This window comes from Denticeps clupeoides, chromosome 7 (genome assembly GCF_900700375.1).
Source record: "Denticeps clupeoides chromosome 7, fDenClu1.1, whole genome shotgun sequence".
NCBI classification, from domain to species: domain Eukaryota; kingdom Metazoa; phylum Chordata; class Actinopteri; order Clupeiformes; family Denticipitidae; genus Denticeps; species Denticeps clupeoides.
In genome coordinates this window covers 7208472-7218545 of record NC_041713.1, presented here as the reverse complement: position 1 = coordinate 7218545, position 10074 = coordinate 7208472, and positions in this window count along the sequence as shown.

Genomic DNA, 10074 nt, shown 5'->3' with positions numbered 1-10074 from the left:
CCATTTATTCACTCTCATTCCATTTTCATTTTCTTACTCTAGTCTTTACTGCCACTGACATTCAGTGGTACTCGGACTTAGCTAGAGATGTATGCAATTTGTTATTTTACCAGCCTAGCACCTTCTGGTATAAATAAATAAATAGAGTTCCAGTATCAGCTTTGGATTCAGAAAAGATAGGAACACCTACCCCAACACCTATTAAGAGCAAGGTACTTGTATGTGGGTTAGCGGATCAGGTCAGACTCCTGTTTTGTAATTTACTTGTTTTGCCTCAAACTATTTGTCAAGATTAAATATTTTTTATAAGGACAGTGGTTAGGCAAAGCTTTTTGGCCTTGTGTGTTGCCAGCTGTGGGGTTTTCCATCAAGTAAGCTTTTCCCTCATACATTTTTAAAGGTAATTTGAAAGAAACCCAAGGAATGCTCATATATTTGACTAGAAATATAACAAATAGTAACTAATTAACAAATGCTAGTTTAAAGGGTGAGTTTTTAAAGAAAAATCCATCACCTGTGGCCAACATTGGTAAGTAATTCCACCATGCTGCTTTAGTGGCCGTTAGCAAATTGTTTACAGGTTACTGCTTTTCTTAAAATATCAATTAAAACACACTTCTCATATTTCGAGTCACACCACACTAAATATTTTAGAATTTCACTTGAAATGGCTATTTTTGTGCGTGTTTTTTTTTTTTTTTTTTTTTTTCCCCTCTTCCCCTTTTCTCTTGCCATTTCCATTGCTGCAACGTCAGGGTTAATAAGAAGGCAACTTTTGCCTGGTGCATCTCACGATTGTTTGTGCCAAAATGGCACAAAACAAACCGGCCGCAGGCGATTTATTTATTTATTTATTTATTTTTGTCATTGTGATACATTGAGCACAGCACATGGTGAACACAACAAAATGTGCCCTATGTATTTAAGCCATCAGCCTTGTTGAGCAGTGGGCAACCACGAAATGCGCCCGGGGAGCAGTACGGTACCTTGCTCAAGGTAAACTGTTCAGGATTTGAACCTTCAGCTACGAGTTTGCTTCCTTACCACCTAGGCCAACCTAACACTGTGGCCTGCTTTGTGCGGACATCAATTTCGCATTTCGGTGAGGAGGACATGGCTGAGGTCACACAGATGGTGGAATTGTCTCATTAGCTTGTGCTGCGGCTAATAGACGTCGGCGTAGGGGCGAACGGCATGCTGCTATGACCTCAAGTGATGGTTAAAAGAAGTAAAATGAGCGGTGCTGATGTGTGATGAGACAGGAATAGCTGAATAAGTCACCGTGGGAGGTGCAGCCGGCTCTTGACATTTAGACGTATATTTTAATGAAGCCCTGTCGCCCGTCAAGCCTAATATCCTCGGAGATGAGAGCCTTGCTCCTTATTATTTCATACCACTCTCTCGTCGGCACCATTTTAGCACCAACTTTTCTGCCATCTATGTTCATTTCACAGCTGCTCTCCTTGGTCCTCCTGGATGCCACGTTATTCATGATTATGCAGCTTTACTAGAAAGAAATGTAGCTGCTGAGTTTTTTTTTATTTATTTATTTTATAATGAATCACAAGAGAAAAGTATATATTTAATTAGCCAGAGTCGGCGTTGTTGGCAAACAGAGAGGTGGCGTGGAGGGGGGTGGCGGCGGCGATAGACTAAGATGGGCACTGATGGCACGTGCAGACGCCAGAGAGAGATGGAGTGACTGACTGTAATGAACATGGCCTCTCAGGGGCTGGCTGTTGTGTGTGGGAGTGGTTGCTATGGCAACCGGGAACTGGGTGAAGTTGCCGCGGTGAGTTGCGCCGTCGTGTTTGAAAGGCCACGTCTGTTCTTTTTTTTTTTTTTTTTTTTTTTATATCTATGGCTACGAATGTCACATACGGGAACCATCCTCCATTATGAGCATCCTTCAACAACGTCAGTATAATCCCTCTGTTCCCTGCCCTGTTAACATAAAAACAATGAATACCTGTTACATACCCCTAAGTATCCAATCAGGCAGTCGTGCTTGTCTACTTTCTCGCCAATCTTACATCTTGGGTAATTGCACCCCCAACAAAATTGCAGATTTGGTTGTAAAGCTTTATGTAAAAGCACCCAGTTAACACTAATGGGAATCGAGTGTTTGTTTCTGTTCCCCTGGCTAGTAGACATGATTAGAATGTGCGAGAAAAGAAATGTGTTGTCTAAATTTAGGCTGTTAGGCTTTCCAGGAGCTGTGGGCTTAGCGTTAGTCCTTATTCCTCCCTCCTAAGCCTGCCAATATTTGGAGTCCGACCCTTTGTTGGCTTTTGACCCCATCTGTAACCTTTTCATTCACCGAGACCGAGCACTGTATTGAGTCTCGAAAGAGCCTAAGCGCAACGGGTGGACGGCGGTTTTGTAAATTAATTCAAACACGAACCTACTAGCTATAGCATTATATTCCAAACCCATTATATTCCAACAGTGAATGCTAACCCTCGATTATATCCTGTCCAAAAACAACGACATCAAACACAATTTTGCGGTGAACTTGCGAGAAGATGCGAGAGCCAAATCTAGCCCTTGACCTTAGATGTTTTTGGTCTTCGGTTCGACAAACTATCCATCTTGTAATGGCCATGTTTTCTTTGTGTGTTTTGGAGCACTTTTTTTATTCTTTTGGTTTTTGAAGGGAGTGGGTAGCTCAGGGTCACGCTATTTTTGGGGTTACAATCCAATTATCTGTTAATCCACTGTTATCCCTGTTGGGAAATTAGGAACGGCAAACAATAATCTCTTTTGTGAGCAGCGCATAATTCGCTGTCGCGTAAAAACCACGGGCAGCCTCGTAAAAAGGGCAAACCAGGCTGCGTACTGACCAGGGCTTTGTGCGCAGACTATGTTCTAAAGGATTCAGGTGAACTTGGTCCAGACCAAGGACCAAGTTCACCTTCGAGGACTCGCTCCTGGTGTGGTGTGGTGTGTCATTTGTGCCTCAGGAGTCTCCCGTTCTCTTTGATGCGAAGAGAATTCTTCACGGCCCGACATTTATGACAGTTCCTCTGCAAGGCCGCATAGGGGTGATGTGGGGCCAAGAACTCAAAGTTACAAGTAACCCTTCGACGTTCTGAAAGAATTTACAGTGCTGGGCATAACTCTGGGCATTTTTCTAAATTTGCACATTTACCACCCGGCCTTGACCTCTTAAAGCTCTTGTTCTCTTTTTTTTAGGCGGGAGATCATAGGCCCCCGATCGGATAAAGGGTAGTAAAGAATATCTACTCCGTTTTCAGCCGCATTTTTCTCCTCCGTGGTCTGACCCCTCAGGATAGGGGGTCTTCTCAGGGGGCTGATGTAACCGTTTAATGAAAGCAGGGTCGGGTTAACGTGCTTCAGTAGGCGCCTGGCCTTTTAACTCTGAGGTGAGACTTTGCCCATTAACAGCAACTGGCTCTGTGTATTTCATGCTCCAGTTGTATATGAAACGCGTCACTTACTTGCAGATTAAGTCTGTGGTTTATGGATGTGGATGGTGCCTGATTGATTTTGATCATGCACATCTTCAAGTAACCACTCTAGGTCATGTTGCCAGATTTTATTTTTAACCATAAACCTTTGTTGCAAGATATGGGAATTTTTTTCCCCACCTATAAGCATACTTTCTTACCTACAACTGGTTGACAGGCTGTTATTCTCAGAATTTTAAGAAAACGCTTGGAAGGGGGTGTTTGTGACGCTCTAGAAGACATGTGATGAGTGTGTAATTACACTATTTCTCCAATCTTGAATTGAAGCGCTGGTAATCCATCTGCATGTTTGTTTTGTTGAAGAACGTGATCCAGAGATGTCTATCACAGTCACCACATGTGATGGCTGCTGATGTCCCTGGGGTGTTAGGAGTGTAGAGGAGGGAGGAAATGGGAGCATGCACTACTTTGATGACCAACCATTCTGTGATTCCCAGATGGGTGTGGTAATCCATCATCATCCTGTAAACATTTGACATCTTTGGCATTTATCAAACAGCCTTGTCCAGAGGGCCTTACAAATAAGTAGTTACAGGGAGAGTCCTCCTGAAGACACTCTGGGTTAAGTGTCTGGGCACTGGGGCAGTGGTGGCCTGGTGGGTAAGGAAGCAGACCCGTAATCAGAAGGTTGTCAGTCCGAATCCCATGCCGCTTAGCAAAGTACCATCCCCACACGCTGCTCCCCGGGCGCCTGTCATGGCTGCCCACTGCTCACCAAGTTGTGATTGTTAAAAACATCGCATCACTTTTTTTTTGCTCAGCGACACAATTGTAGTAAGTGGGGTTTGAACCTTTGACTTTGGTCTTCTGGTTCATAGGCTACATAGGCTACTACCACCTCTTCATCAGGTAAGTACACGGTCAGCTTACTGCTACTAATATGGACCATTTAAAGACATTGAAGATGAAACGATCAAAAGGGATGCACTGTTTAAGAAGTATTTTAAGCAGATTGATTTTTTTTTTTAAGGTGCCCTCATCCTCCAGCAAGCCAATGAAAAGGTGCATGAACCCTGCACCAGCCTTCATGCAGGGTTCTACTAGGCTGTCTATATGACCAAAAAAAGGCCACCAAACGAAGTAATCTTTAACTTTTTGGTGATTTAGTGCTCACTTTACTCTTCACATCAGCAGACCTTTAAACCAGTAATTAATGTGTGCATGTTTAAATAATCTGTGTCTGTGAGGCTGTGAAAGAATTAAATTTGTGTGTGTGGAAAAATAAATAAATTGAGAGGCTGTGTGTGTGTGAGAGAGAAAATGCAGAAGAGTGTTGTTAGCGTGTTGAAAAAAGTGCCCGGAACTGCTGTCCCAATGCTTCACGTCTCCGTGCGCCTCTTCCTCCTCCTCCTCCACCACCACCTCCTCTCATATCTCACGGCATGAGAGCTACCACCACGAAGCTGCAGGAAGGAAGAGCAATTCGTCACTTTAATATCCTTCCAACAGAGGAAAAGACCAATCTTCTCCGACCCGGTCACACACTTGCAAGCCGGCCGGTGCGTTACGAAAAAAAGGGAATCATGAGTGAAAGAGCCCCTCACAGGATATGAATACATGATCCGGCCTAAAAAGCATGACCCCAGGCTTGGCTCTAAAGGCCGTGATCTTCTGAAGTACGCCACTGGTTTTTCACACGCTTTAGGGACGACTGCGATCTGTTGCTGGCCACTTCCTCATTCATTTTCCTACGTCCGGTCTTGCTGAGCGATGAACTCTGTGACTGTCCTCGCGTCATGTGATCACCTACCACAATGGCGCGCCATCCCTGCTGACAGATATGGGAACTGTTCCGGAGTGTCCTCACATATTTACAGTCTTACTTAGCACTTACACTTTCGCTCGCCGGCTTCGCCTGCGTTCCTGGTGCATTATTGTACGCTGGAGACGAAATGCAGTCCGTGGGCAGGTGCAGAGACGGCTGCCGCTCTTGCTGAATGCCTGGTTCATGGACATGGAACAATAGTGGATATCTGCAATGCATTTTACCCTATGCCGTAAGGTATTCAGAAGACCCTCTGTGTCTGATGGTAATTACCGCGTTGGGTGGCTCCTTCGTTTTCTTTTTCCACTGGATCTTCAAATAAATTTAATAAAATGCAAATCAGTTTTAAACTTTCATTCGATTTTTTCATTGCACTGTACAACCTGCAGTGCAAGTAGCGCATAGAGGAATCACTGGTTTACCAGGTCGCAGATGGGGCTGTGAACAACATTCACATTTTTACGCCTTACAGTAGTTCCTGGGACAGTCACCCAAGTGTCTTGCTCAGGGACACAATGGTTGAACCTGGGACTTTGTGGTCTTCTGGTTCATAGGCAAGTGTCTTACCCACTAGGCTAATACCACCCTGAACAAATGGCATTTTAAGCCAAAAAGGAGAGAATAGGAAGACAAGAGACAGGGCCTTGTACTCAGTGTTGCCAGATTGGATTGTTTTGATATTTTGGGAATATGCTGATTGTCAAAAACACGAATCAAAGAATTAATTCCTTATTTATGTATGTTTTTTCATGACCATTTACATTGGTAGATTCTCAATGAAGGCATCAAAATTATGAATGAACACATGTGGAGTTATGTACTTAACAAAAAGTGGAGACCTGACCTCCACAGTCACCAGACCTGAACCCAATCCAGATGGTTTGGGGTGAGCTGGACCGCAGAGTGAAGGCAAAGGGGCTAAACACCTCTGGGAACTGTTAAGTACTTAACTCCACATGTGTTCATTTATAGTTTTGATGCCTTCAGTGAGAATCTACCAACGTAAATGGTCATGAAAATAAAGAAAACACATTGAATGAGAAGGTGTCAAAACTTTTGGCCTGTACTGTCTTTGATTTGACAAAGTTGTTGTCTCCTTATATAGATAGATAGATAGATAGATAGATAGATAGATAGATAGATAGATAGATAGATAGATAGATAGATAGATAGATAGATAGATAGATATCGGTTTGAAAATAGGGCCCTTAACGCAATTGTAGCATGGAACTAAGACATCACATTTTTGTCTATTTTATTCATTAGGACAACACTGGAGAGGTCACTTTGATACATTTAAAGTAGTGAGAATACAGACTGTTTAACAGTGTACATTTGCTGTGTCCTCAAAATAACCAAGGACACAACCATTAATGTCTAAACTGCTGGAAACAAAAGTAAGTACACCCATAAATGAAATTGTCCAAATTGTGACCAAAAAGTCAGTGTTTTGTTTGGCCACCATTATTTTCCATCACAGAGCTGCAGGATGTTTGAGATGTTGTGCTCCTCCTCTTTTCCGTTCAAGGACTGAGACAAGCTTGACCAGTCCAGCACCATCACCCTCAGTTTCTTTAGCAAGACAGTGGTCATCTTGGAGGCTATTTGGGCTCGTTTTCATGTTGGAGTTCTGCCCCAGGGCCCGGTTTCATTCTCTGCTCCAGTATGACGCAGTATATGTTGGCGTTCATGTTCAGCACTCACGCAGCCCCAAAGCTGAACTAAACAAGTTTATCTTGTCTTCATTAAACCCAAGGTTCTGGGTGGTTCCAGTGATCCATGTCCTTAGTCTCCTTGTCTTTTTGTGGATCATCTTTAGAAGATGTTTCCTTCTGGGACGGCAGCCATGCAGACCAGTTTGATGTAATGTGTGGCATATGGTCTGAGGTCTGACAGGCTGACCCACAACACCCCTTCAACCCCCAAAGAAACATTTTAGTCTGGTTTTTAATGTGTAAACCCCATTTCGTTTAGTTCTTGATTAAAAAGAACAAAAGACTTTTTGTTGAGCATGTGCGGTCCACTTCTTTGGTGGCCCATGGCCAGGCCTGTCCTGTTAAACTGCTGTAGCTTAGTTTCAGGGTGTTCTCAATCTTCCTATAGCCTTGGCTATCATAGAGCAACAATTCTTCATTTCAGATCCTCAGTGATGTCTTTGCCATGAGGTGAACAGTTGAACAGTGACCAGTATGAGAGAGTGTGAGATAAAGAAGCCAACACACCTGCTCCCCATTCACACCTGAGACCTTGATACAAGGGAGGGAAAATGGCTAATTGGGCACAACACGGACTACTTTTCATAGCATTGATGTGTCATATGTTTAGTGTTGTCCCAAGAAAAGATATAATAACATGTTTTTCAAAAATGTGAGGAGTGTACTCATTTTTCTGGCACTCTACATGTACATCAATATTTAATGGGTGTGACAGTAGCTGTACACATCAACAAAGGATTGTCCCGCAATGAACAAATATGAGCACCAAGAAGGCTCTTGAAACTCAGAAATTGGTGTTACATTAGATCACATCTGTTGTGTTCGTAGGCCATTTGAGAAGTGAAGAGTTTCTTGCCCCCAGCTTGCAAAGAGGGTAAAATGAAGCATACACACACCGAATGTACCATTGGCTTTTAGACGTGAATGAACACCTGACAGGAGCTCAAGTTCACAGAGTGATAATTGCTGCACCAAACCCACCATTCTTTGTCCCATCTTGCCAGAGCTGAAAAATGGAAAAGCTATCCTCCGTTCTCATGGAAACAATGAGGTTTCATTTAATCCCAGTCGGGATGCCTGATGTCTCCATCTCAAACCATTTTTTCTCCCCACTAAAGGTTGATGATCATGGTTCAGTTAGCGCTTCAAAAGTGCAATAAATGAGCAGAATCAGTTGAGCAGCATCATTCTTATAGTCTATTACACGAAGAACCCAAAGCTATGTCTGAGGTCCTTAACCGGTTTTCAGCAGGCTCTAGGCTATATATCAGACGAAAAATAATGTATACTCATTTTTATAAATTTGTACTTTATCATTTCTGTTATTCTTTAATTAGCTTAACATTTAGAATGAAATATACACTTATGGAAATATACACTCTGGAGCCAGCATCTAATCCACAAACACACAGTTAGCTGATATCAGTGGTGTAATTACCAACGCATTTATTCTTGTAAATTTGAGTTCACTTCCACAAAAACACACAAGTCTTCCTAATCACTCAAACCACACTTATATGTCTTTGTTACCTTAATCACAACAGAGGCTTTGTTTGATGATGAAACCTGTTCGTCTGGGAGTGTGTTTAACCAGATCCTCCTCTCTGGGTACCAAGGCTCTGACTGTTCCTTACGCCCTCTCCTGATGGACTTTTGGTGGCTATCGAATCCTCTGATCTGAGCCACAGATGCTTGCACGTCCATGTGTGAAGGTCACACCCCAGACAGGTCAGAGTAATCCTCAGGGTAATTCCTGCCCAGTGGACCACCCATCCCCTGATCTCCTTCAGCTTGGTGTAAGGGGCCAAGAAAATCAAAATAGGTTTCAGAAGGTTGTGTGGTTGCTCAGGTCATGAGTTGCTACTTCAGATTTGCACTTGGTTGTCATTTTGTAAAATATATTCAGTCATATTACCATTCTGGCAATATTGTTTTTTATTTGAAGAAACATGATTGTCTTACATACTGTGATATTGTCCAGTAAATGTCATTTTACATCCATAAAAAAACATTAAATCTAGAGAAAGCCTGTCCAAAGACAGAGAAGTATGTCTAGAAAATGAATATTTATAGTATTTATTGTATATAGCATTGTGTATAAAGCAGGTGAAACTGGTTTTGTCTGCGAGGTCAAGGTTCCCTGTCTGCAGTCAAGGCAAGAAGAATGAGACAGAAAGATCTGGAAAGACCCTACTGCCTCAGACTGCACCTGTTGTGTTTAATAATCATATTTCTGGGCTAAAAACGTGAGCTGCTCTGGTTAGTTACTGCTAGTCAGGTATTTTCTGAAATTAACTAAAAAGTAAGATTCTTAGACATTTAAAGGGTTTTACTAATCAGACTAGAATTCTAATTCACAATGATCAAATATTAATTCCCTTGTCGATACCGAGGCCTGCAGAGAATGTTCTGGCACGTGTGTGATCTGTGACACAGGCAGAGTTTGACAGGGACACACGGTGGCACAGTGACCTTTGGCCTCCCTGCTATGAGAGTCTCAAGGTCCAATGTACAGTTTGTTTATGCCGACACACCCCGGATTGCCCCTTCATGCCTGTGGCAGTCCTGGGGACCAGGGAATAGTCTGTACCGGATGTTCGTCTTGGTAAAAAGCTCCGTACCTCGGAGAGGGCGCTCCATGGCTGCAGGCTAGTTTGGGGGCATTCTGTCAATCAGCTTTCCATGTTGTGGCTGAATGTGAAAGTGCAAGAGGCTTCCTGGGACATGAGTTCTAAAACTCAAAAAAAGGATGCCTGTCCCTTTAAAAGAGGACGATTTGGTCTCAGATTAGTTTTAGATGATATCTGTTTTCACTGCCCCCTATACATGTCAGAGACATTAAAGGCAAGATAAGCCATTGTGCAGATGATATTCAGCAGATGACAAGTTTCTAGTCGAGGAAGAGCTTAAACTGCAGCATTGTTCTTATCACCATTCACAAGATTCTTGAACCACAACAAGCAGTTAGCATTGCTTTCTTCTATTTGACTACATTTCCTTTCATTTGTACTGCTTACTTTACAGTAATAGAGGGCCCGAGGAGTGTTGACAGAACATGGCAAACATCCTCAGAGCAAGGGAACTCTTTAATAATTATTTATCT